General features: G+C 47.8%; 1 protein-coding gene and 1 long non-coding RNA gene across 2 annotated transcripts in view; both read left to right on the forward strand.

Moving 5' to 3' along the window:
• The first annotated feature begins 14,520 nt into the window (after positions 1-14,520).
• Positions 14,521-18,430, forward strand: LOC143809217 (uncharacterized). Its single transcript, XR_013222173.1, has 2 exons — positions 14,521-14,647; positions 18,108-18,430. It is a non-coding gene; the product is annotated as an uncharacterized LOC143809217 (long non-coding RNA).
• Positions 18,431-19,225: 795 nt separating this feature from the next.
• Positions 19,226-25,593, forward strand: part of LOC143771136 (NACHT, LRR and PYD domains-containing protein 3-like) — a 102,510-nt gene continuing 96,142 nt past the window's right edge. The window contains exon 1 of the mRNA XM_077260555.1: positions 19,226-19,335. The gene's annotated coding sequence lies outside the window, so the exon portion shown is untranslated. The remainder of the gene's footprint in view (positions 19,336-25,593) is intronic.

A 25,593-nucleotide genomic window follows, 5' to 3' on the forward strand; every position in this document is an offset into this window, starting at 1 on the left:
TACTTTATGTCAGCATGATGTTTGAGACATGTGGTTTTTGCCAGCAAGTTAGAAGGGTTAAAAAATGTACAATTTTTCATTATTCCAGCAAGATTTGCAAATCCTATTTTTTTTTTAGGAACCACTTCACTTTTGAAGTGACTTTGAGGGTCTTATATGTCAGAAAACCCCCATACCAGACCCCGTTATAAAAATTGCACCCTTTACTGTATGCAAACCTCATTCAGGAAGGTCATTAACCCTTCTGGTGCTTCACAGGAATAATAGCAAAATGAAAGAACATAATGAAAAATTAGAATGTTGCTTTAGCCCCAGATTTATAATTTTCTCAAGGGTAACAGGAGAAATTACACAACAAATTGGGTGGTCCATTTTCTTCTGAGTTTGGTGATGCCACTTATTGGGTTAAAACTGCTGTTTGGGTACACGGCAAGGCTTGGAAGTGACGGAGTGCTATTTGAAATTTTTTTGAACTCAGATTTGGCTAAAATAGACTGTGGACTCCATGTCACACACACTTGAAGAGCCGCTATGGTGCCAAAGCAGCAGAAAAAAAACACATGCGACCCCATTTTGGAAACTACATCCCTCAAGGAATTTATCTAGTTGTGTGGTGACAATCTACAACCCAAGAGCAGATTTGGATGGAATTGACAGCACATTTGAAGAGCCCCCAACTTGCCAAAGCAGCAGAATCTTTCCACACGTGACCCCATTTTGGAAATTACAAACCTAAAGGAATTTATCTAGGAACATTTTGAACCACAGGTGCTTCACAGAATTTTAAAACATTGGAACATAAAAATTATTTTTTCCACAAAAATATTGCTTTAGCCCTACATTTTTCATGTTTACAAGGGTAAAAGGAGAAACTGGACCACCCTTTTTGTTGTGCAATTTCTCCTGAGTAAGCTGATGTCTCATATGTGGGAGAAAGCAACTTTTTGGGCACCTGGCAGGGCTCGGAAGTGAAGGAGCGCTATTTGACTTTTTGAGCACAGATTTGGCAGGAATCGACTGCTGGGTTCATGTCACATTTGAAGAGCTGCTCTGGTGCCAAGACGGCAGACATCTCTCACGCGTGACCATTTTGGAGACTAGACCTCTTGAGGAATTTGTCTAGCGTTGTAGACGGATCATATAATTGTGTAACATTAGGCTGTGGAAATTAAAAAGAAAAAATCACCATAATGTTGTTTTAGCACAAGTCTTTAATTTTCAAAAGACTATTAGGAGAAAATGGACCGCATAATTTGTTACACAATAACTTATGAGTACACCAATTATTATTATTATTATTATTTATCATTATAGCGCCATTTATTCCATGGCGCTTTGCATGTGAGGAGGGGTATACATAATAAAAACAGGTACAATAATCTTGAACAATACAAGTCACAACTGGTACAGGAGGAGAGAGGACCCTGCCTGCGAGGGCTCACAATCTACAAGGGATGGGTGAGGATACAGTAGGTGAGGATAGAGCTGGTCTTGCAGTGGTTTGGTCGATCGGTGGTTACTGCAGGTAATAGGCTTGTCGGAAGAGGTAGGTCTTCAGGCTCTTTTTGAAGGTTTCGATGGTAGGCGAGAGTCTGATGTGTTGTGGTAGAGAGTTCCAGAGTAGGGGTGATACGCGAGAGAAATCTTGTATGCGATTGTGGGAAGAGGAGATAAGGGGGGAGTAGAGAATGAGATCTTGTGAGGATCGGAGGTTGCGTGCAGGAGAGTACCGGGAGACGAGGTCACAGATGTATGGAGGAGACAGGTTGTGGATGGCTTTGTATGTCATGTTTTGGCTTTTGTACTGGAGTCTCTGGGTAATAGGGAGCCAGTGATGGGATTGACAGAGGGGAGAGGCCGGGGAATAGCGGGGGGACAGGTGGATTAGTTGGGCAGCAGAGTTTAGAATAGATTGGAGGGGTGCGAGAGTGTTCGAGGGGAGGCCACAGAGCAGGAGGTTGCAGTAGTCGAGGCGGGAGATGATGAGGGCATGGACTAGGGTTTTTGCAGATTCTTGGTTTAGGAATGTACGGATCCGTGAAATATTTTTGAGTTGAAGGCGGCAGGAAGTGGAAAGAGCTTGGATATGCGGTTTGAAGGAGAGATCAGTATCAAGGGTTACCCCGAGGCAGCGAGCTTGTGGGACTGGGGAGAGTGGGCAGCCGTTTACTGTAATGGATAGGTTCGTTGGGGGGGTCGCGTGAGATGGGGGAAAGACAATGAATTCTGTTTTGTCCATGTTAGGTTTTAGAAATCTAGCAGAGAAGAAGGATGAAATAGCGGATAGACATTGAGGGATTCTGGTTAGTAGGGTGGTGATATCTGTCCAGAGATGTAGATCTGTGTGTCATCAGCATAGAGATGATACTGAAAACCGTGAGATTCTATGAGCTGTCCCAGGCCAAAAGTGTAAATGGAGAAGAGCAGGGGCCCTAGAACTGAACCTTGCGGGACTCCGACAGATAGGGGGCAAGGTGAGGAGGTGGTGTGTGAATGGGAGACGCTAAATATTTGGTCAGTTAGGTATGACGAGATCCAGGATAGGGCCAAGTCTGTGATGCCAAGGGATGAGAGGGTCTGTAGTAATAGGGAATGGTCCGCTGTGTCAAAGGCAGAGGACAGGTCCAAGAGGAGGAGGATAGAGTAGTGTCGCTCCCTCTTGGCGGTTAATAGGTCATTGGTGACCTTAGGGCAGTTTCAGTGGAGTGGTGTGACCGGAAGCCTGATTGTAAGCAGTCGAAAAGGGAGCAGGAAGATAGATGGGAGGACAGTTCACGATGGACGTGTTGTTCCAGTAGTTTTGAGGCATAGGGGAGAAGTGATATAGGGCGATAGCTAGATACAGAGGATGGGTCAAGAGAGGGCTTTTTGAGGATAGGCGTGATTGAGGCATGTTTAAAGCTTGAGGGGAAAACACCAGTTGTTAGCGATAGGTTGAAGAGATGGGTTAGAGTTGGGATGAAGACTGTGGCGAGGATTGGGATGAAGTGGGACGGGATCGGGTCAAGTGCACAGGTGGTGAGATGCGATCTTGAGAGTAGAGTGGAGAGTCGATCTTCTGTATGTTACAGACGCCGCTCTCCTGCGGCGCCGCTCTCACCGCTCTGACCCTAGCGCTGCGCTCCTGCGTCCTCGATCCACCGCTGCACTCCTGCGGCGCCGTCCTCACCGCTCTGTCTCCAGCGCTGCGCTCCTGCGTCCTCGCTCCACCGCTGTACTGTCCGGGTCCCACCGCCCTCACCGCTCTGCTCCGGCGCCTGCTTCCTCTCGTCCCCGGCAATCCATTTCCGGTCCTGGTCGCTCCTCTGTTTCCCCAGCACTTCCGGTGGCCAGGTCCTCAGCAGGTATTCCTTCTTTGCGCAGGCGCTCTAACCTCTCTCAGGGTCGCAGGCTCAGCGTCTCTGTTACTCCTCCCTGAACTCATCCTTTCTTACCCAATCCCCTTCCTGCCCCTACTTTAAAAGGAAGTCTCTCCTGCTTCCTGGTGCCTGATTGTTTTAGCACCTCTGCTATTGCGTCTGGCCCTCTGTAGTTTCCCTGCTCGGTATTCGCACTCCGTTCTTGTCCGTGCTACCTTCCCTGCAGTTCCTCATCCTCCCTGGTTGTTACTTTTCTGTTCCTGTTGTTTATCTATGCTTTTGTTCTGTTTTCTCCCTCAGTGCTCGCTCCGTTTCCGGCCTCCCAGTTCTCCAGGTTTTGCCGCAGCTTCCCGTGTTCCTCTCCAGTATCCAGCTTTCTTTTGTCTCTCTTCCTGGAGCCGTCCCTCCTGGTATCTCACCGTGGGTAAGTGACCTCTGGGCTTGCTCCTTGCGGTCCCTGTATAGGGGTCGTTCTCACCTAGGCCGCTCGCCCAGGGGTAGGTCCCCCACGGTCCAGAGGGTCCACTCTTGTTTCCTTTAGTCCGCTACAGTACAATCAGGCCATGGACCCCGCAGGTACACCTTTTTCGGCCCAGAAAGAGCTAGCCCATTTGCGCGATAACCAACAGCGCATAATGGCTTTTTTGAAATCTATGGAGTCTCGCCTTATGTCTATTCAGATTCTGACCCTGTAAACGCCGCTCAGTTAGCTAGCCTCCAACAAGAGCTTGTTCAGCAGCGTGACACCCAGTCCCGCATGCTGAATTATATGGCCTCTATAGATGACCGTTTGTTTAGTCTTCAGTCCGCCCCAGCTGTGGGCGCACAGGCACCTTCCCTTGACTCCAGTTCTCCGTCTACCGCTCACCCTCCCCCTCGTTTAGGTAAACCTCCCCGGTACTCCGGCGATCCTAAACTCTGTAGGGGTTTTTTAAATCAATGCCGCCTCCACTTCGAGCTTCTGCCTCTTCAATATCCATCTGACCGGGCGAGAGTGGCGTTCATAGTGTCTCATCTAGAGGGAGAGGCATTAGCTTGGGTGAATCCCTTGTGGGAGCGTGACGATCCCGTAGTTTGTCACCTGGAGGAGTTTCTTGAAACCTTTCGGAAGGTTTTTGACGAACCCGGTCGTTTAGCCTCTACGACCGAGTCTCTCTTTAATTTGCGTCAGGGTTCTTCTTCCGTTGGGCAATATGCCATTCGCTTCCGTACACTAGCCTCGGAGTTAGGGTGGAACAATGAAGCTCTTGTGGGTGCCTTCTGGCGGGGCCTGTCCAGCCGTATTAAAGACGAGCTCGCCGGTCGTGACACTCCCACTACTCTTGAGGATCTTATCTCCCTCGCTACCCGGATTGACCTCCGTTTTCAGGAGCGATCCCGGGAGTCTGCTAGAGAGAAGAGACCTATGCCTGTCTCTGCTTCTTTCCGTCAGTCCAGCTCTCCTCGTGCTCCTGTTTCTGTTCCCTCTTCTGTTCCGGCCTCTGAACCTATGCAAGTGGATCGAGTTAAAATGGCGGAACAACGCCGCAAGGAGAGGCGCACTCAGGGTCTCTGCTTCTATTGTGGTAGTGCCGCCCATTTACTCCGCAGCTGCCCTGACAGACCGGAAAACTCTTCCGCCTAGGACAGGTAAGAGAGGCCTCCCTAGGTGCCCGCGTATCCTCTCAACCTTTGACTCTCTCCATTCTTTTTATTTCTAACCAGCATCAGTCTTCCGAGGTGGCGTATGTGGATTCAGGTGCGGCAGGCAATTTTATCAGTCTTGAGGCGGCTCGGAGGCTTCGCGTACCTGTAATTTCTTTGGACTCTCCTCGCCTAATCGCCTCCGTGGATGGAAGACCTTTACAGGAAGCTATTTCTTTCGTCACTGAAGAGGTGGAGATACAAGTTGGGGCCCTTCATCGCGAGAAGATTGCTTTTTATGTTTTGCCTAACCTTTCCTACGCCTTTTTGCTGGGTCTTCCTTGGCTTCGAGTTCATGAGCCTACACTGAATTGGCGCACTGGAGACGTGCTTCGATGGGGCCCTTCATGCCATGATCGTTGTCTTCAGTCCGTATGTCCGGTTTCTCGTACCCAGCCTGCTGAAGTTCCTAGTGGATTACCTTCTCCTTACTGGTCTTACGCTGACGTCTTCAATAAGCGAGAGGCTGAGAACCTTCCCTGTTATGGTTTCCAATGGCAAGGAAACATCAGAAGCATAGAATAAACGGACAAGCTCTCGGGTGATGGAAACTAGAGCTGACCGCGAGCTAAACCTACACACCACACTAGAAGTAGCCAGGGGGCATTCCTGCGTTGTCTCTAGATGCCGCGCGCCAGCCGGAGAACTAACTACCCCTGGTAGAAGAAAACACAGTCCTGGCTTGCCTCCAGAGAATGTCCCCACAGGAGATAGCAGCCCCCCACATATAATAACGGTGAGAGCAGATGAAAAGACACACGTAGTATGAAAGCAGATTTAGCACAGAGAGGCCCGCTAACTAAATAGCAGAAAGATACAACAGAGGACTTCGCGGTCAGCTGCAAAACCCTTCAAAACACCATCCTGAAATTACCTTAACTCATGTGACAACTCATGCCACTGGAGTGGTAATTTCAGCCCAACAAGAGCTTCCAGCTGCAGAGATTCACATAAGTGCAAACTGGACAAACATACAAAAATAGACTGAAGGACTAAAGTGTCCAACTTAGCTGAGCAGAAAACTGGGAGCAGGAACATGCAACAGAATCACTCTGGATACATTGATGGCCAGCATTAGAATGACTGAGGAGCAAGGTTAAATAGAATACTCCCACATCCTGATAGGAACAGGTGAACTGAAGGCAAAGCTTGCAGGACACCAGTACCACAAGAGACCACCGGGGGAGCCCACGAACCGAATCACAACAGTACCCCCCCCTTAAGGAGGGGGCACCGAACCCTCACAAGAACCGCCAGGGCGATCTGGATGAGCCCTATGAAAGGCACGGACCAAATCAGAAGCATGAACATCAGAAGCTGTAACCCAAGAATTATCCTCTTGACCGTAGCCCTTCCATTTCACCAGATATTGAAGTCTCCGTCTGGAAACACGGGAGTCCAAAATTTTCTCCACCACATACTCCAATTCACCCTCAACCAGCACAGGAGCAGGAGGCTCAACAGAAGGCACAAGTGGTACCTCATACCTCCGCAATAATGACCGATGGAAGACATTATGGATAGCAAAGGATGCTGGGAGGTCCAAGCGAAAAGACACAGGGTTAAGAATTTCCAAAATCTTATAAGGACCGATGAACCGAGGCTTAAACTTAGGAGAAGAGACCCTCATAGGGACAAAACGGGAGGACAACCACACCAAGTCCCCAACACGAAGACGAGGACCAACACGACGATGGCGATTAGCAAAACGTTGAGTCTTCTCCTGGGACAACTCCAAATTGTCCACCACCTGCCCCCAAATACGATGCAACCTATCCACCATGGTATCCACTCCAGGACAATCCGAAGACTCCACCTGACCAGATGAAAAACGAGGATGGAACCCTGAATTGCAAAAGAAAGGGGAGACCAAAGTGGCAGAACTGGCCCGATTATTAAGGGCAAACTCAGCCAACGGCAAAAAGGAGACCCAGTCATCCTGATCAGCAGACACGAAACACCTCAAATAAGTCTCCAAGGTCTGATTAGTACGTTCCGTCTGGCCATTTGTCTGGGGATGAAATGCAGACGAAAAAGACAAATCAATGCCCATCCTGGCACAAAACGCCCGCCAAAATCTGGACACAAACTGGGATCCCCTGTCGGAAACGATATTCTCCGGAATACCATGCAGCCGAACCACATTCTGAAAAAACAGGGGCACCAATTCAGATGAGGAAGGCAGCTTGGGCAAGGGCACCAAATGAACCATCTTAGAAAAGCGGTCACACACCACCCAAATGACGGACATCTTCTGAGAAACAGGGAGATCAGAAATAAAATCCATAGAGATGTGTGTCCAAGGCCTCTTAGGAACAGGCAAGGGCAACAACAACCCACTAGCCCGAGAACAACAAGGCTTGGCCCGAGCACAAACATCGCAAGACTGCACAAAAGTACGCACGTCCCGAGACAGGGAAGGCCACCAGAAGGACCTAGCCACCAAATCTCTGGTACCAAAAATTCCCGGATGACCTGCCAACGCAGAAGAATGAACCTCCGAGGTGACTCTATTGGTCCACTCATCCGGCACAAACAATCTACCAGGCGGACAACGATCAGGCCGATCCGCCTGAAACTCTTATAAAGCACGTCGCAGGTCTGGGAAGACAGCAGACAATATCACCCCATCCTTAAGTATACCCGTAGGTTTAGAATCACCAGGGGAATCAGGTTCAAAACTCCTAGAAAGGGCATCCGCCTTCACATTCTTAGTACCTGGCAGATACGAAACCACAAAATTAAACCGGGAGAAAAACAACGACCAGCGCGCCTGTCTAGGATTCAGACGTCTGGCCGACTCAAGATAAATCAAATTTTTGTGATCCGTCAAGACCACCACCTGATGTTTAGCACCCTCAAGCCAATGACGCCACTCCTCGAATGCCCACTTCATCGCCAAAAGCTCCCGATTACCGACGTCATAATTTCGCTCGGCGGGCGAAAATTTTCGAGAAAAGAACGCACAAGGTCTCATCACTGAACAATCTGAACTTTTCTGCGACAAAACCGCCCCCGCTCCGATCTCGGAAGCATCAACTTCCACCTGAAAAGGAAGAGAAACATCAGGCTGGCACAACACTGGAGCAGAAGAAAAACGGCGCTTAAGCTCCCGAAAGGCCTCCACAGCAGCAGGAGACCAATCTGCAACATCAGCACCCTTTTTAGTCAAATCAGTCAAAGGCCTGACAACGCTAGAAAAACCAGTTATGAATCGACGATAAAAGTTAGCAAAGCCCAAAAATTTCTGAAGGCCCTTAAGAGAAGTCGGTTGCGTCCAGTCACAAATAGCCCGAACCGTCACAGGATCCATCTCAATAGAAGAGGGGGAAAAAATGTACCCCAAAAAAGAAATCTTCTGAACCCCAAAAACACACTTTGAACCTTTAACAAACAGAGAATTGGTCCGCAAAACCTGAAAAACCCTCCTAACTTGTTGAACATGAGATTCCCAGTCATCCGAAAAAATCAAGATATCGTCCAAATACACAATCATAAATTTGTCCAGATATTCACGGAAAATATTGTGCATAAAAGACTGAAAGACCGAAGGGGCATTTGACAGACCAAAAGGCATCACCAAATACTCAAAATGGCCCTCGGGCGTATTAAATGCGGTTTTCCACTCATCCCCCTGCTTAATTCGCACCAAATTATACGCACCGCGAAGATCAATCTTAGAGAACCACTTCGCCCCCTCAATGCGAGCAAATAAATCTGTCAGCAATGGCAAAGGATATTGATACTTGACTGTGATCTTATTCAAGAGTCTATAATCAATACAAGGTCTCAAAGAACCATCACTTTTAGCTACGAAAAAGAACCCCGCTCCAAGAGGAGACGAAGAAGGACGAATATGTCCCTTCTCCAAGGACTCCCTAATATACTCTCGCATGGCAGCATGTTCAGGTACAGACAGATTGAATAGACGACCCTTAGGAAATTTACTGCCAGGGATCAAATCTATGGCGCAATCGCAATCTCTGTGAGGAGGAAGAGAATTAAGAGTAGATTCCTCAAAAACCTCACGATAATCAGACAAAAACTCAGGAATTTCAGAGGGAATAGATGAAGCAATGGAGACCAAAGGTGTGTCCCCATGATTTCCCTGACATCCCCAGCTTAGTACAGACATTGTTTTCCAGTCAAGGACTGGGTTATGAGTTTGCAACCATGGCAATCCCAGCACCAACACATCATGTAGATTATACAGTACAAGGAAGCGAATCACCTCTTAATGGTCTGGAGTCATACGCATAGTCACTTGTGTCCAGTATTGTGGTTTATTACTAGCCAATGGTGTAGAATCAATACCCTTTAAAGGTATAGGAACTTCCAGAGGCTCTAGATCAAACCCACAGCGCCTGGCAAAGGACCAATCCATAAGACTCAAAGCGGCGCCAGAATCCACATACGCATCCGCAACAATAGAAGATAACGAACAAATTAGAGTTACAGACAAAATAAACTTGGACTGCAAAGTGCCAATAGCAGAGGATTTATCAACTTTCTTTGTTCGTTTAGAGCATGCTGATATAACATGAGTAGAATTTCCACAATAGAAGCACAAATGATTTTTGCGCCTGTAAATCTGTCGTTCGCTTCTGGACAGAAAGCTATCACATTGCATACTCTGTGGTGCCTCTTCAGAAGACACCGCCAACTGGTGCACAGGTTTGCGTTCCCGTAAACGCCGATCAATTTGAATTGCCATTGTCATGGACTCATTCAGACCAGTAGGCGCAGGAAACCCCACCATGACGTCTTTTGCAGCATCAGAGAGACCTTCTCTGAAAATTGCCGCCAGAGCGCACTCATTCCACTGAGTAAGCACAGACCATTTTCGAAATTTTTGGCAATATATTTCGGCTTCATCTTGCCCCTGAGAGAGGGCTATTAGGGCTTTCTCAGCCTGAATCTCCAAATTTGGTTCCTCATAAAGCAACCCCAAAGCCAGAAAAAACGCATCCACATTGAGCAACGCAGGATCCCCTGGTGCCAATGAAAATGCCCAATTTTGGGGGTCACCCCGCAGTAAAGAAATAACAATTTTTACTTGCTGGGCAGGATCTCCAGCAGAATGAGATCTCAGCGAAAGAAACAATTTACAATTGTATTTAAAATTTAGAAAACAAGATCGATCTCCAGAAAAAAACTCCGGTACAGGAATTTTAGGTTCAGACCGAGGAGCATGTAACAAAAAATCTTGTATATTCTGAACTTTAGAGGCAAGATTATTCAAATTGGTAGCCAGACTCTGGGGATCCATATTTCAACAGATAAAGTCTGAGCCATTCAGGGGTTAAGAGGAGAGGAAAACAGGAGACTGCAATTAGAGCTGGAGTGCAACTTCAGAGGAAGGAAAAAAAAAAAAAAGGTTTCACACAGTTCCTTTTCTCTCCTGCTTCAGCCTATAGATTAAACATTTTGGCTGACCATACTGTTATGGTTTCCAATGGCAAGGAAACATCAGAAGCATAGAATAAACGGACAAGCTCTCGGGTGATGGAAACTAGAGCTGACCGCGAGCTAAACCTACACACCACACTAGAAGTAGCCAGGGGGCATTCCTGCGTTGTCTCTAGATGCCGCGCGCCAGCCGGAGAACTAACTACCCCTGGTAGAAGAAAACACAGTCCTGGCTTGCCTCCAGAGAATGTCCCCACAGGAGATAGCAGCCCCCCACATATAATAACGGTGAGAGCAGATGAAAAGACACACGTAGTATGAAAGCAGATTTAGCACAGAGAGGCCCGCTAACTAAATAGCAGAAAGATACAACAGAAGACTTCGCGGTCAGCTGCAAAACCCTTCAAAACACCATCCTGAAATTACCTTAACTCATGTGACAACTCATGCCACTGGAGTGGTAATTTCAGCCCAACAAGAGCTTCCAGCTGCAGAGATTCACATAAGTGCAAACTGGACAAACATACAAAAATAGACTGAAGGACTAAAGTGTCCAACTTAGCTGAGCAGAAAACTGGGAGCAGGAACATGCAACAGAATCACTCTGGATACATTGATGGCCAGCATTAGAATGACTGAGGAGCAAGGTTAAATAGAATACTCCCACATCCTGATAGGAACAGGTGAACTGAAGGCAAAGCTTGCAGGACACCAGTACCACAAGAGACCACCGGGGGAGCCCACGAACCGAATCACAACACTTCCCCCCATCGCTCTTACGATTGTCCTGTGGAACTCCTTCCTGGTCGTTCACCACCGAGGGGAAGAATTTATCCGCTTTCTGCAGCTGAGACTAAGTCTATGTCTGAGTACATACAGGAGAACCTAGCTAAAGGATTCATCCGGAAGTCCTCTTTCCCTGCTGGAGCTGGGTTCTTCTTTGTGAAGAAGAAGGATGGTTCCTTAAGACCATGTATAGACTATCGGGGATTGAACAGCATCACGATCAAGAATCGGTATCCTCTGCCACTTATACCGGAGCTCTTCGATCGCCTCCGAGGCGCTCGTATTTTTACTAAGCTGGATTTACGAGGCGCTTACAATTTGGCCTGGATCCGCTCCGGCGATGAGTGGAAGACCGCCTTTAACACCCGGGATGGACATTACGAGTATTTAGTTATGCCTTTCGGTCTCTGCAATGCCCCCGCGGTTTTCCAAGAGTTCGTCAACGAGGTGTTCCGGGATCTTCTTTATTCTTGTGTTTTGGTTTATTTGGATGATATCCTTGTTTTTTCTTCTGATCTTCCGTCACATCGCAGGAGTGTTCGCGAGGTCTTGCAACGCTTAAGACATAACCACCTGTATGCCAAGATTGAGAAATGCTTATTCGAGCAAACCTCACTGCCCTTCCTTGGATACATTGTCTCTGACTCTGGCCTTAAGATGGATCCTGAGAAGGTGAATGCCATTATTAACTGGCCGCGACCCTGCGGAGTGAAAGCCATCCAACGCTTCATCGGATTCACCAACTACTACAGGCAATTCATTCCGCATTTTTCCTCCATGATTCGCCCTCTTTCTTTCCTCACTCGCAAAGGTTCCTGCTCCAAGGAATGGACTCCTGAGGCCGAGGAGTCCTTTGTTCAACTCAAAAAGTCTTTTTCTTCTGCTCCAGTCTTGCATCACCCGGAGGTGAACAAGCCCTTTATTTTGGAGGTAGACGCCTCCTCTACCGGGGCTGGAGCTGTGCTCTCTCAAAAGACTCCTGAGGGCCTAACAGCACCATGTGGCTTCTTCTCAAGAGCTTTTTCACCCTCTGAACGAAATTACACGATTGGAGATCGAGAATTGCTGGCCATCAAATTGGCTCTAGAGGAGTGGAGATATCTACTGGAAGGCTCGGTGCACCCTTTTGTTATCTTCTCCGATCACAAGAATCTTACTTACCTGCAGACTGCGCAAAGATTGAATCCACGTCAAGCTAGATGGTCTTTGTTTTTTGCTCGCTTTGAATTCGAACTTCGTTTCCAGCCTGGCAACAAGAACATAAGAGCGGACGCCTTGTCTCGGTCATTCCAGTCATCTGATGCCGTAGAGGAGCCAGCTTACATCATTGACCCTATTAAGATGGTAACCGTTGCTCCTTTACAAATGCTCCATCCTCCACCGGGTAAGACTCTTGTCTTGGATGTTGACACTAGGAGGGTCTTATCTTGGGGTCATTCCTCCAAACTGGCTGGTCATGCTGGTACGAGAAAGACTTTTCTTCTCATTTCACGGTACTATTGGTGGCCTACCTTACGTCAAGACGTGAAGGACTTCGTAGCCTCTTGTCCTTCTTGTGCCAGAAACAAGGTACCTAGACGACTACCGCTTGGAAATCTGCATCCTCTCCCAGTTCCGTCCGCACCATGGCAACACATTGCAATGGACTTCATCACCGATCTTCCCTGCTCTTCCGCCTGTACGGTCATCCTCGTCGTTGTGGACAGATTCTCTAAGATGGCTCACTTCGTTCCTTTGTCCGGTTTACCTTCAGCTCCTGAGTTGGCAAATATTTTTATTCTTAACATCTTCAAATTTCATGGTCTACCTCAGCACATCGTGTCTGATAGAGGCGTTCAATTTACTTCCCGTTTTTGGAGAGCCTTGTGCAAACTTTTAAAGGTGAATCTGGACTTCTCTTCCTCGTATCACCCTCAAACTAACGGCCAGGCAGAACGTACCAACCAGACTTTGGCTGTTTATCTTCGGCATTTTTCTAATGCTCACCATGATGACTGGGTCAAACTGCTTCCTTGGGCGGAGTTTGCCTATAACAACCATTCCAGCGAATCTTCTGCAAAATCTCCGTTTTTTATTGTTTTTGGACAGCATCCTGGTGTTCCTCTACCGGTCTCTCCTGCCTCCGATGTTCCTGCAGCCGATTCTATGGCTCTCGAGTTTTCTTCCATCTGGGACGAGGTCAAAGAGACGTTAAACCAAGCTTCGTCTAGAATGAAGAGACAAGCAGACAAGAGGCGTTTAGATTCTCCTCCTTTTTTCCCAGGTGATAAGGTTTGGCTTTCTTCAAGATTCATCAGACTCAAGATTCCTTCCTACAAGCTAGGTCCACGTTTCATCGGTCCTTTTGAAATTGTACGTCGAGTCAACGAAGTCGCCTACAAGCTGAAATTGCCTGCCTCATTTCGTATACCCAATACGTTTCATGTCTCTCTTCTCAAACCAGCCGTCTTTAACCATTTTCATTCCCCCTCTTGTTCCTCTTCTCTACCAGTCAGCTCCGACAATATTTTTGAGGTTAAGGATATTTTGGCTGTTAAAAAAGTTCGGGGAAAAGAGTTTTTTCTGGTGGACTGGAAGGGTTTTGGTCCGGAGGAGAGGTCCTGGGAACCCTTGGAGAACATTGATGCTCCTCGTATTCTTAATAAATTTTTTGCTACTCTTCGTAAAGGGGGGCGTAAGAAGGGGGGCACTGTTACAGACGCCGCTCTCCTGCGGCGCCGCTCTCACCGCTCTGACCCTAGCGCTGCGCTCCTGCGTCCTCGATCCACCGCTGCACTCCTGCGGCGCCGTCCTCACCGCTCTGTCTCCAGCGCTGCGCTCCTGCGTCCTCGCTCCACCGCTGTACTGCCCGGGTCCCACCGCCCTCACCGCTCTGCTCCGGCGCCTGCTTCCTCTCGTCCCCGGCAATCCATTTCCGGTCCTGGTCGCTCCTCTGTTTCCCCAGCACTTCCGGTGGCCAGGTCCTCAGCAGGTATTCCTTCTTTGCGCAGGCGCTCTAACCTCTCTCAGGGTCGCAGGCTCAGCGTCTCTGTTACTCCTCCCTGAACTCGTCCTTTCTTACCCAATCCCCTTCCTGCCCCTACTTTAAAAGGAAGTCTCTCCTGCTTCCTGGTGCCTGATTGTTTTAGCACCTCTGCTATTGCGTCTGGCCCTCTGTAGTTTCCCTGCTCGGTATTCGCACTCCGTTCTTGTCCGTGCTACCTTCCCTGCAGTTCCTCATCCTCCCTGGTTGTTACTTTTCTGTTCCTGTTGTTTATCTATGCTTTTGTTCTGTTTTCTCCCTCAGTGCTCGCTCCGTTTCCGGCCTCCCAGTTCTCCAGGTTTTGCCGCAGCTTCCCGTGTTCCTCTCCAGTATCCAGCCTTCTTTTGTCTCTCTTCCTGGAGCCGTCCCTCCTGGTATCTCACCGTGGGTAAGTGACCTCTGGGCTTGCTCCTTGCGGTCCCTGTATAGGGGTCGTTCTCACCTAGGCCGCTCGCCCAGGGGTAGGTCCCCCACGGTCCAGAGGGTCCACTCTTGTTTCCTTTAGTTCGCTACACTGTAATAGTGGAGAAGTTGGTTTTGGAGGTGGAGGGCTGGGTAGTTGGGAGGAAGGGCTCTGGGGATTGTCGACTAAAACTGTCTCTGATGTTCTGTATCTTCTTCTTGAAAAATGAGGCAAAGTCTTCAGCTGAGATGAGTGGAGAGGGCGGAGGTGCTGGGGGACAGAGGAGAGAGTTGAAGGTGTTGAATAACTGTTTAGGGTTGTGAGACAGGGAGGATATGAGAGATGAGAAGTAGGTTTGTTTAGCTGTGGTGAGTGAGGTCTTGAAAGTAGTGAGGGACTGTTTGAATGCGATAAAGTGCTTGTTAGAGTGGGATCTTTTCCATCTCCGCTCTGCAGCCCTGGAAGCTCGCCTCAGTTCTTTGGTCAGGCTGGTGTGCCAGGGTTGTCTGTTGATTTTGTGAGCTTTGGTATGTGTGAGAGGGGCAAGAGATTCCAAAGCTGCAGCTATTGTGGTGTTATATAGAGCAGCAGCATCATCCGCATTGTGTAGGGAACTTATGTCTGTGAGAGGGAGGACGGATTCAGAGAGTGAATGTAGATCAAGGTGTTTAAGATTTCTGCGAGGGTGTGCAAGTTTGTGGGGTGGGGATTGTAGACAAGGAGTGGAGAGGGAAGAGAATGTGAGTAGATTGTGGTCAGAAAGAGGAAGAGGTGAGTTAGAGAGGTTAGATAGGGAGTAGAGGCGAGTGAATATGAGGTCCAGTGTGTGACCATCTTTGTGAGTGGCTGCAGAAGACCATTGAGTGAGGGCGAAGGAGGAAGTGAGAGATAGAAGTTTAGTGGCAGTTGAGAGGGAAGTGTCAATGGGGATGTTGAAGTCACCCATGATGATAGTGGGGATGTCCGCAGAAAGGAAATTAAGTAGCCAAGTGGTGAAGTGGTCAAAGAAGGTGGTGGCTGGCCCTGGGGGGCGGTAAATGACAGCCAGTTGGAGGTTGGTGGGGGCATAGATGCGCAGAGTGCACCTCAAAGGAAGGGAGGGTAACAGAGGGTGGCAGTGGGATTGGGGTTAAGGAGCAGTTATCTGACAGGAGAAAACCAACTCCTCCGCCATGCTTGCTGCTGGGGCGGGGTGTGTGAGAAAGGTGGAAGCCACCATACCAAAGTGCAGCAGGAGAGGCTGTGTCAGAAGGGGTGAGCCAGGTTTCGGTGATGGCGAGGAAGGAAAGTGTGGTAGTAATAAAATACTACATACTACACCAATATACTACATGTGGTCGGAAACTACTTTTCATGCACAATGAAGGTGTGCCATATTGAAATGCAGATTTTGCTGGAATGGTTTGCTGGTACCATGTCACATTGGTAGAGCCCCTAAGATGCCAGAACATAAAAAACACAGTGGCCCCATTTTACAAGCTGCACCCCTCAGTGAATCCACCTAGTGATGTAGTGAGGATATTGACACCACAGGAGTGTCACTGAGTTATACCATTGGTTGGTGAAGAAATAATAATGAAATTTTTACCACTAAAATATAGTTTTAGCTCCTGATATTTAATTTTACACAAGGGGAAATGGGAAAGAAGGCACCATAATTTGTTACACAATTTCATCTGAATGTGGCAATACCACATAGTCATTGCCGAAAGTGTGGGCACCCTTGAAATTGTTCCAGAAAAATGTAGTATTTCTCTCTGAAAATTATTTCAATTACACGTTTTGTTATACACATGTTTATTTCCTTTATGTTCGTTGGAACAACACAAAACACAGAGGAAAAAAGGCAAATTGGACAAAATTTCACACAAAACCCCCAAAATGGTCCGGACAAAACTAAGTGGGCTTTCCTCACTACAGAAATGCCAAACATGTGGATACTACCTGTGGTGTAGACCAGGGGTGTCAAACTGCATTCCTCAAGGGCTGCAAACAGGTCATGATTTCAGGATTTCCTTGTATTGCACAGGTGATCATTTAATCACCTGCACAGAATGATTCCAGCACCTTGTGCAATGAGAAGGAAATCTTGAAAACACGCATGGTTTGAGGCCCTCGAGGAATGCAGTTTGACACCCCTGGTGTAGACACACTGGGGCTCAGGAGGGAGGTGGGGGGCATTTGGATCTGGGAGAGTAGAGATCACTGGATTTCTTTTGGTGGGAGCAATGTCACTTTTCCAGAGCCTTTGTGCTACCAGTAACATGAAGCCCCCTATATTTTTGTTAACAGGCTAAATGGGAACTTGTTTTTGTGGGTTGGATTGAAGCTTTTATTGGTGGTTATTGGTGGCATTTTGGATCACATTTATCCTGCACTGAGCACTTATTTTGGGGTTTCCATCTAAATCTCAGAGTGACGTGATTCAGATGAAACCTCAGATCGATCCACTCACTATTATGAGGCAACAGACTTACTGTGGACTCCGTCTGGCCTCTGTTCCGCAATGTTATTCTTTTCAGAAGTGCACAAAACTATGGTCGCCCGCACTTTTATGCAATCCTTCTCCTAGCCTTCTAAATGCTGTATGCTGTAATTGCTATTGGTCGTGGCATTTAGAGGGTTAAACAGCCATAATGATTCTTCTACACTTCTCCCTCTCTACTGGGTTAATGCACAAAGCAATTTTCTACTCTTTCACACCTACTTACTTTTTTGTGCACCCACACAGAAAGTGTGAAACTCAGTGTTCCCACCCACTATGTTACCCGTTAATGACCTCTATACAGTATGATATCCCACAGCCACACACAGTAAGGCTAGTTTCACATTTGCGGTCTCGAGGGCTGCGAATGGCAGCTTACATCCTCCCTTCTTGCTCCTTGAAGCCCTGCCTACTTCTCCATGCGTCCTGCGTTGCCCTGCGTACCTATCTTTAACATTGGGTATGCAGGGACATGCGTTGTATGCCGATGCATCCGCATGTGGCGATTTGACTGGTGACTGCACGGAAACCCAAAATTGATGTCCCTGTAGAAAAATGATATAACTTCGAAATTCAAACAGAGGAAACCAAAGTGTCCCGAATGTACGAGGTATTGTGATAGATCCTATCATCGTGGAGAAGAGAGGTTGCCATCTCAGAACCTGTTCTCAACACAATAGAAAGTGGTTACCACCCTAAAGGTTACATAGTATATGGTATAATTGGGGTGTGAGAGCGACGGCTCCGATAATTCCTCAGATGTGACAACAGACGCAAAGTGAAGACAAGGTGGGGATTAGAATAATCATTCTTCTCAGTATATTTACTACCTGGAGAAAAGTAATGGGACACACGACTTAATCATTTCATTCAGGTTTTTCATTACGCCCCATTGCCACAGATGTATAAAACCTTGCACCTAGGGGAATCTTCATTAAAATACATTCTTTCCCCCTCCAGGAGCTTCATCACTGCATGGCGTACAATGGCAGAGCAGCTGCATGCCAGCCTTACATCACCAAGCACAATGCTAAGCAGCGGATGGAGTGCTGTAAAGCTAAATAGTAATAGGAGGTCCTGGTGTAACAAGTCAAATCATGAAATTTCTTCCCTTTTAAATATTCCATCACCTGTGCAGAAGTGGAAAGAACGGCAGCAACACAGCCACAAAATGGAGACCCCCATAACGTTGCAGAGTGGGAATTCTCGAGGCTTGTTCTTTGTTTTACATAGACTTTTACATCCGTGCTATTGTGTAGGAGTAAATAAAATAGTACACTATGTACTTATTGGTGTGTCTGTTTGATACCGCGTGCTGTTATCTATACATCCTGTTTAATTCAGCCCCCCGACATACGATTTATGTAAAATAATAGTAGACATAGGCAGAACTTTACATTTATCCACAGTAAACCTCATTTGATGGATGGATACTTCAAGCCCCCACAAAATAACATAGCGTCCTTTATTAAGGTAAATTTGTTTTTTAAGTCCAAAGCAGCAGCGCCAATGGGGATTCTCTCCCCCTGGGACAAAGGACGGGTGATAGCAATTAGCTGAGATGAATCCATAGTTCTCCAGCCCTACTAATCCCCATCCTCACTTATGTACTTAGATCAGATATCATTTCATCAACTAAGAAATTAAAACGTCATCTGACCATTTCTGGATATTGTACCAGTTTCTTATCTCTGGCAGGGTCTTTATACTTCTCCGCCATAATCCTCCGATAACAGATAATCAGTAAATATCTGGATCATCGCCTTCTGGTCAGACACAGCAGCTCAGTAATGTGAAATCATGGCAGCTTTTCAAGGCGCCTCGGAAAGTATGTGAAATGTTTTTTTTACATATTTATATAGTGGACATATCAGCAGGCACATCAGTGTGGTGGTTTACAAGGCTGATTTTACGCTTACAGTATATTCCCTGAAGTAATAGTTTTCCAGGATTGATTATTTTTTGTTTTTGTCACGCTTTCTTGTGCTGGAGATAAGCACGCATGACTGCCACTCCCCTTGTAATAAACATATAAAAAGTTATTGGGTGAAAAACACAGAATATGTCTGTATAACTCCCAGGGTTAAACCACTAAGGAGCGTCTAGAATGTTGCTTGTCCAGTTTGTCTTTCCTTTGTACCCGCTTCGTTTTTCACTTCTCTTTGTACACGCTGAGCTCGGCGTCCAGGTAAGACCTTCTTCTCTGTTGCATATACAAATGGGTCGTTTGTTTTTACTGTGGGTGGTATTACACCGATTGGGTCACAAACTTCCAGACAGATCCAAATTAGGCCACGTTCACACCGTTTCTTTTCACTGTAGACACAAAAGACATGACCACGTATCGAAATACTGGGTCCTTTCGTAATTAATCTTCCGCCAACTACCCTGCCCTAAAAAACTCCGCTTGCCCACCATTGAAATTAAAATGAAACACATTCATTTCTTTGGATAATTTGGCCACAGCGGCCATTTTTATTAAACAAACAATTACATGAATAACAACATGTATACCATTGTAAATGTAAAAACCTTGAGGGGAGGGTTCTTGGAGCTAAAAAATCTGGCTCACAATAGGCAGAAAGCCACCACAAAATTTTAAACCAAAAAACACTTTTTTACCCTCAGCCGTAACCACCAGCTCGAGGGCACCATGTAACCTGTTTCGGGCAAACAAACCCCAAAGCTCCCGAGGTAAACTCCCCGTCCAGAGCCCGTAACAAAAGCCAGATCAACCCCATAAGCATCATCACCAACTCCAAGAACCCCACCCCCTGCCATACACGAACAGCCCTGACCACCTCAGGCTCGTGAGTGCCCCACCACCGCCATAGCTCTTTCGACTCCTTCCTGTAAACCGAGCGCCCACAAATCCAAACCTATGTCATTGAGATGCACTCCGTCATCCCTCCAAAAATTACCGATTCTGGACTCCAGTTCAAAATGTCTCACGGCAATACCCCCGTTCCGAGACACAAAGCTCGCCACCGCCCTATTCAGCTTCACCCTGGCCCTATTAATCCCTTTATGAGAACGAGCCTCCCGCCACATCCGCCATGGCACAATGTCTGACCAAACCGTCAGTACACCAGCAAAAGATGCCGTTATAATTTTCCAAGAAACGCTGCCAAACGAGCAAATCCTCCTTATGCTCTTTACTCAAATGGATAAAATGATGAGCTGCCCGGACCCCCGCCGTAGCCCTGGACAATCTGCGGCAAAAAATCCTGCCCATCGGCATAATACGGCACGCAAAATTCAGGCGGCCAAGCAACGACTGCAACTCCTGCAATGTTGTTTTTCGCAATTTTCCAAACCGGAACACCTCCTGCTTAAGCAGCAACAACTTGTCCGGCAACCTGCACTCCATTTTTCCCGAAAGTATCCCTAGAAAACTCAAAACCGTGCAGGGGCCTTCAGTTTTATCCTGCGCCAAAGGAACACTGAAATGTCCAGCCACCCATTCCATGGAAGCCAGTAAATTTCCACATACCGCAGAATCCGGTGGTCCTACAAACAAAAAATCATCCAAGTAATGAATGACCGAAGGAACATCAGCCACGTCTCTAACAACCCATTCCAGAAAAGTACTAAAAGTCTCGAACAACGAACAAGAAATCGAACAGCCCATAGGCAAACACCTGTCTAATTAAAAACCTCCGTCCCACCAACAACCTAATAAAGGAATGCTCTCCGGGTACACTGGCAGGAGCCTAAAAGCTGACTTGATGTCTGTCTTCGCCAGCAAGGCCCCGGCCACATACAGGGCCGTATTTGCCACTAGGCACTTGAGGGCACGTGCCTAGGGCGGGGACAATGCAGGGGGCGGCAACTGAGCAAGGTTTAGCTTTTTTTAAATAAGTACTGGGTCATCTCCCGACCGACCGCCCCCCCGCTCCCCGCTATACAGTATGGAGCATCATGTGTGGCCATTATACAGTATGGAGCACTGTCTGTGGCCATATTTTTTTTGTTTATAATTATTGTATATAAAACAGTGTGATCAGCAGTGCTAAATGGGTGTAGTTGGGACGTGGATATGGGTGTGACTAGTTGTGAAATGGGTGTGGTCAGAGGCGTGGCCTAAAATTTGCCGCGGCGCACTACGCGCACCGCAAACTTTATACCTCTTTCCTTTCTTCCAATGTTGGGGGGTATGGTACCGCATTTGCAAGATCAAGGCAACTGCCGCAAATCCCATAGGGAATGAATGAAGCCGAACGCAGTGTTGCCGTAAGTGATCCGTTACACGGCACATGCAGAAAAACTGCCTGATCCACTGCAAAAGGCGACTTTCACATCAGCGATTCTTGCCAAAGTCACTGCCGATAGTGTCATACTAACCAAAGGGGGAGGCAGCACTAAAAGTGCCTAGGGCAGCAGAAACTCTAAATATGGCCCTGCCCAGTGGTGTAATGCTGGTGGGTCAGCAAGTACAGCTAAAGAATTACAGCAGGATAAAGACACAGGTCGCTCCGAAAATGAGAAACTCTAAATACGGCCCTGGCCCCGTACCTACGCACCCATTGCACTGCCGCGTCAAATGACGTTTATACAACGGAGCACAATTCCTCAGCGATCCCATCATTCACAGAGCATCCCTTGGGATATGACAGATGCTGAATTAGATGAATCTTATTCGGCTCCTTCTTGGGTACCACTCCCAATGGGGAAACAATTACCCCTTCCATGGGCAACGAACTAAACGGCCCCACCATTCTTCCCAACTCGACCTCTGTCGCCAACTTAGCCTTAACAACATCAGCATGCAAACTTGCCGACCTCAAATTTTTCGTAGAAAAGGGGACTGCATGAGTCGGGTGAGGAATCCTAAAACCTTCAAGAAAACCGTCCCTAATAACCTCCGCCTTTAGACGGTCCGGGTATCTATTTAGATAGGGGGCCATCTTTTGAAGCCTCACTGGCGTCACCCCCTTGGCCGCCACCCACTGGTGGCTTGCCCCTCGATTTTTTAAAACACTTAGATGCCCCATGCGAGGCCCCGTTACAATGGGAGCATACGTGTTTGAACTTGCAGGTATTGCCATACTTGCACTGGCCGTCATTAAATTGCCAACACGTACACGTTTTCTCTTTTGCATCCTGTGACCCCTGTCCTCCTCCCCCTTGTCCTGACTGCTGACTGCTACACCCCCCCCCGCCCGCCTGAAAGGACTGCCCATACCGCACCGGGGCCATCACCTTCAACCACAATCCAATGTCCTTTTGATCCCATTTAATCTCAGGCCTGACCGCCTTCCGCTGCCTAAACTGCTCATCGTAGCGCAGCAAAGCCTGGCCCCCATACGTACGATGTGCTTCCCCAATGGCATCAAAATAACAAAAAAGACCCGAGAAATTTTCTGGGAATTTCTCTCCTATAACACTTGCCATAATAGCAAAAGCCTGCTACCAGTTTACAAACGTCTGAGGAATTAGGCGCCAACGTCTCTTTTCCTCCTCTTCCTTTTTGCTATCATCTTTCTTTCCTTTGTCCAAGTTAAACTTTTCCAAAGGAAGGAGAAAGAAAATCTCCACGTACTCATCTTTCCAAATTTTTTTTCTTTCACCTCTTTCTTCAAATAGGCCCCCAGCGGACCCTCAAAACACACGTAGACCTCCCCTTTTGCCCTATCGTCTAATTTCACCGCATCACTCTTCCCTGTTTCAGTTTGAACCGACACCGACACCCCAGCCGCTGGGGCCGGTGGCACGCCACCAGACCTCGCTATCTCGCCCGCCCCCCCGCTCCGCTACCAGAATCCGTCAACCAAGCCCCTGCAGCGATGCTCCCACACTATCCACCACCCCACCATCCAATCTCCTCAAAATATGCGACATACCCGCCAAAAGCTCTCTAACGCCCGGAAATCCTGAGCTACCATCCCCTCCCCACTCCACTAACCCCCGCCACACCCGGCACCGGAAAAAGACTAGACATATACTCACAAGGCTGCGCGGGTGCTGTGTCGCCACCAGCCATGCCTCCTGAATCCCGCCGCTCTCCATCGTCTCGATGATCGCTCCCGGACCCGGAGTCGTCGCTGCCACTCTGCTGCCCCAGGCCCGCGCCCTTGGCCTCCACGTCAGCAGGGGGGACCGAGACTGGTGAAACCGACAGATCCCTTGACCTCTGTTATGGACCTGGTGGTTAGGAGCACTCAAAATGACCTGATGGTTAAAATGGAAAAACCTGGGACAAGCTCTGAGGAAGTGGTAACTCTACTGACCACAATCGCTAATCCTATCACACACACTAGAAATAGCCGTGGAGCGTACCTAACTCTCCCTAGACGCCTCTTCACAGCCTAAGAGCTAACTACCCCTAAAGATAGAAATAGCAGCCTACCTTGCCTCAGAGAAATTCCCCAAAGTAAAGGTAGCCCCCCACAAATATTGACTGTGAGTAAAGAGGAAGTAACAAACACAGGAATGAAACAGATTTTAGCAAAGGAGGCCGAATCTTCTCTAGACAGACAGAGGATAGGAAAAGGAACTATGCGGTCAGTATTAAAAACTACAAAAACCACGCAGAGTGTGCAAAAAGACTTCCACACCGACTAACGGTGTGGAGGTGCAGCTCTGCACCCCCAGAGCTTCCAGCTAGCAAGGAAATATCATAATAGCAAGCTGGACTAGAAACATAGCATGTACTGAGAAATATATTCAAAAACCAATAAACAGCAAATGGACTAGCGAGGACTTAGCTTCTGCTGGAGTAGACAGGTCATCTGAGAAATCCAAGAGAGATCTGAACCAGTACTGAGACATTGACAGCTGGCATGAACTAACGACCTGGGCAGAGTTAAATAGGGAAGCCAGCAGCAGCAATAAACGAGGGCAGCTGAGAAAGCCAACCTCAAAGATCAGCAGTTCCACTTAAAGCCACCAGAGGGTGTCCAAGGACAGAACTCACCAAAGTACCATTCACGACCACAGGAGGGAGCCCGAGAACGGAATTCACAACAGTACCCCCCCTTGAGGAGGGGTCACCGAACCCTCACCAGAGCCCCCAGGCCGATCAGGATGAGCCAAATGAAAGGCACGAACCAAATCGGCAGCATGGACATCGGAGGCAACAACCCAGGAATTATCCTCCTGACCATGGCCCTTCCATTTAACCAGGTACTGAAGCTTCCGTCTCGAAATACGAGAATCTAAAATCTTCTCCACCACATACTCCAACTCCCCCTCAACCAACACCGGAGCAGGAGGATCAACGGAAGGAACCATAGGCGCCACATATCTCCGCAACAACGACCTATGGAACACATTATGGATGGCAAAAGAAGCTGGAAGAGCCAAACGGAACGACACAGGATTGATAATTTCAGAAATCTTATAAGGACCAATGAAACGAGGCTTGAACTTAGGAGAAGAAACCTTCATAGGAACAAAACGAGAAGACAACCAAACCAAATCCCCAACACGAAGTCGGGGACCAACACAGCGACGGCGGTTAGCAAAACGTTGCGCCTTCTCCTGAGACAACGTCAAATTGTCCACCACGTGAGTCCAAATTTGCTGCAACCTGTCCACTACAGAATCCACACCAGGACAGTCAGAAGGCTCAACCTGCCCTGAAGAAAAATGAGGATGAAAACCAGAATTACAAAAAAAAGGCAAAACCAAAGTAGCAGAACTAGCCCGATTATTAAGGGCGAACTTGGCCAATGGCAAGAAGGTCACCCAATCATCCTGATCAGCAGAGACAAAGCATCTCAGATAGGTCTCCAAGGTCTGATTAGTTCGTTCGGTTTGGCCATTTGTCTGAGGATGGAACGCTGAAGAAAAAGACAAATCAATGCCCATCTTAGCACAAAAGGACCGCCAAAACCTAGAAACAAACTGGGAACCTCTGTCCGACACAATGTTCTCCGGAATGCCATGCAAACGAACCACATGCTGAAAAAATAATGGAACCAAATCAGAGGAGGAAAGCAATTTAGGCAAGGGTACCAAATGGACCATCTTAGAAAACCGATCACAAACCACCCAGATGACAGACATCCTTTGAGAGACAGGAAGATCAGAAATGAAATCCATGGAAATATGCGTCCAGGGCCTCTTTGGGACAGGCAAAGGCAAAAGCAACCCACTGGCACGAGAACAGCAAGGTTTGGACCGAGCACAAGTCCCACAGGACTGCACAAAAGAACGCACATCCCGTGACAAGGAAGGCCACCAAAAGGACCTAGCAACCAAATCTCTGGTACCAAAAATCCCAGGATGACCAGCCAATACTGAACAATGAACCTCAGAAATAACCCTACTAGTCCATCTATCAGGGACAAACAGTTTCTCCACTGGACAGCGGTCAGGTCTATCAGCCTGAAACTCCTGCAGCACCCGCCGCAAATCAGGGGAGATGGCAGACAAAATCACCCCCTCTTTGAGAATACCAGCCAGCTCGGAGACTCCCGGAGAATCAGGCAAAAAACTCCTA

The sequence above is a fragment of the Ranitomeya variabilis genome, chromosome 1 (genome assembly GCF_051348905.1).
Source record: "Ranitomeya variabilis isolate aRanVar5 chromosome 1, aRanVar5.hap1, whole genome shotgun sequence".
In the NCBI taxonomy this organism is placed as follows: domain Eukaryota; kingdom Metazoa; phylum Chordata; class Amphibia; order Anura; family Dendrobatidae; genus Ranitomeya; species Ranitomeya variabilis.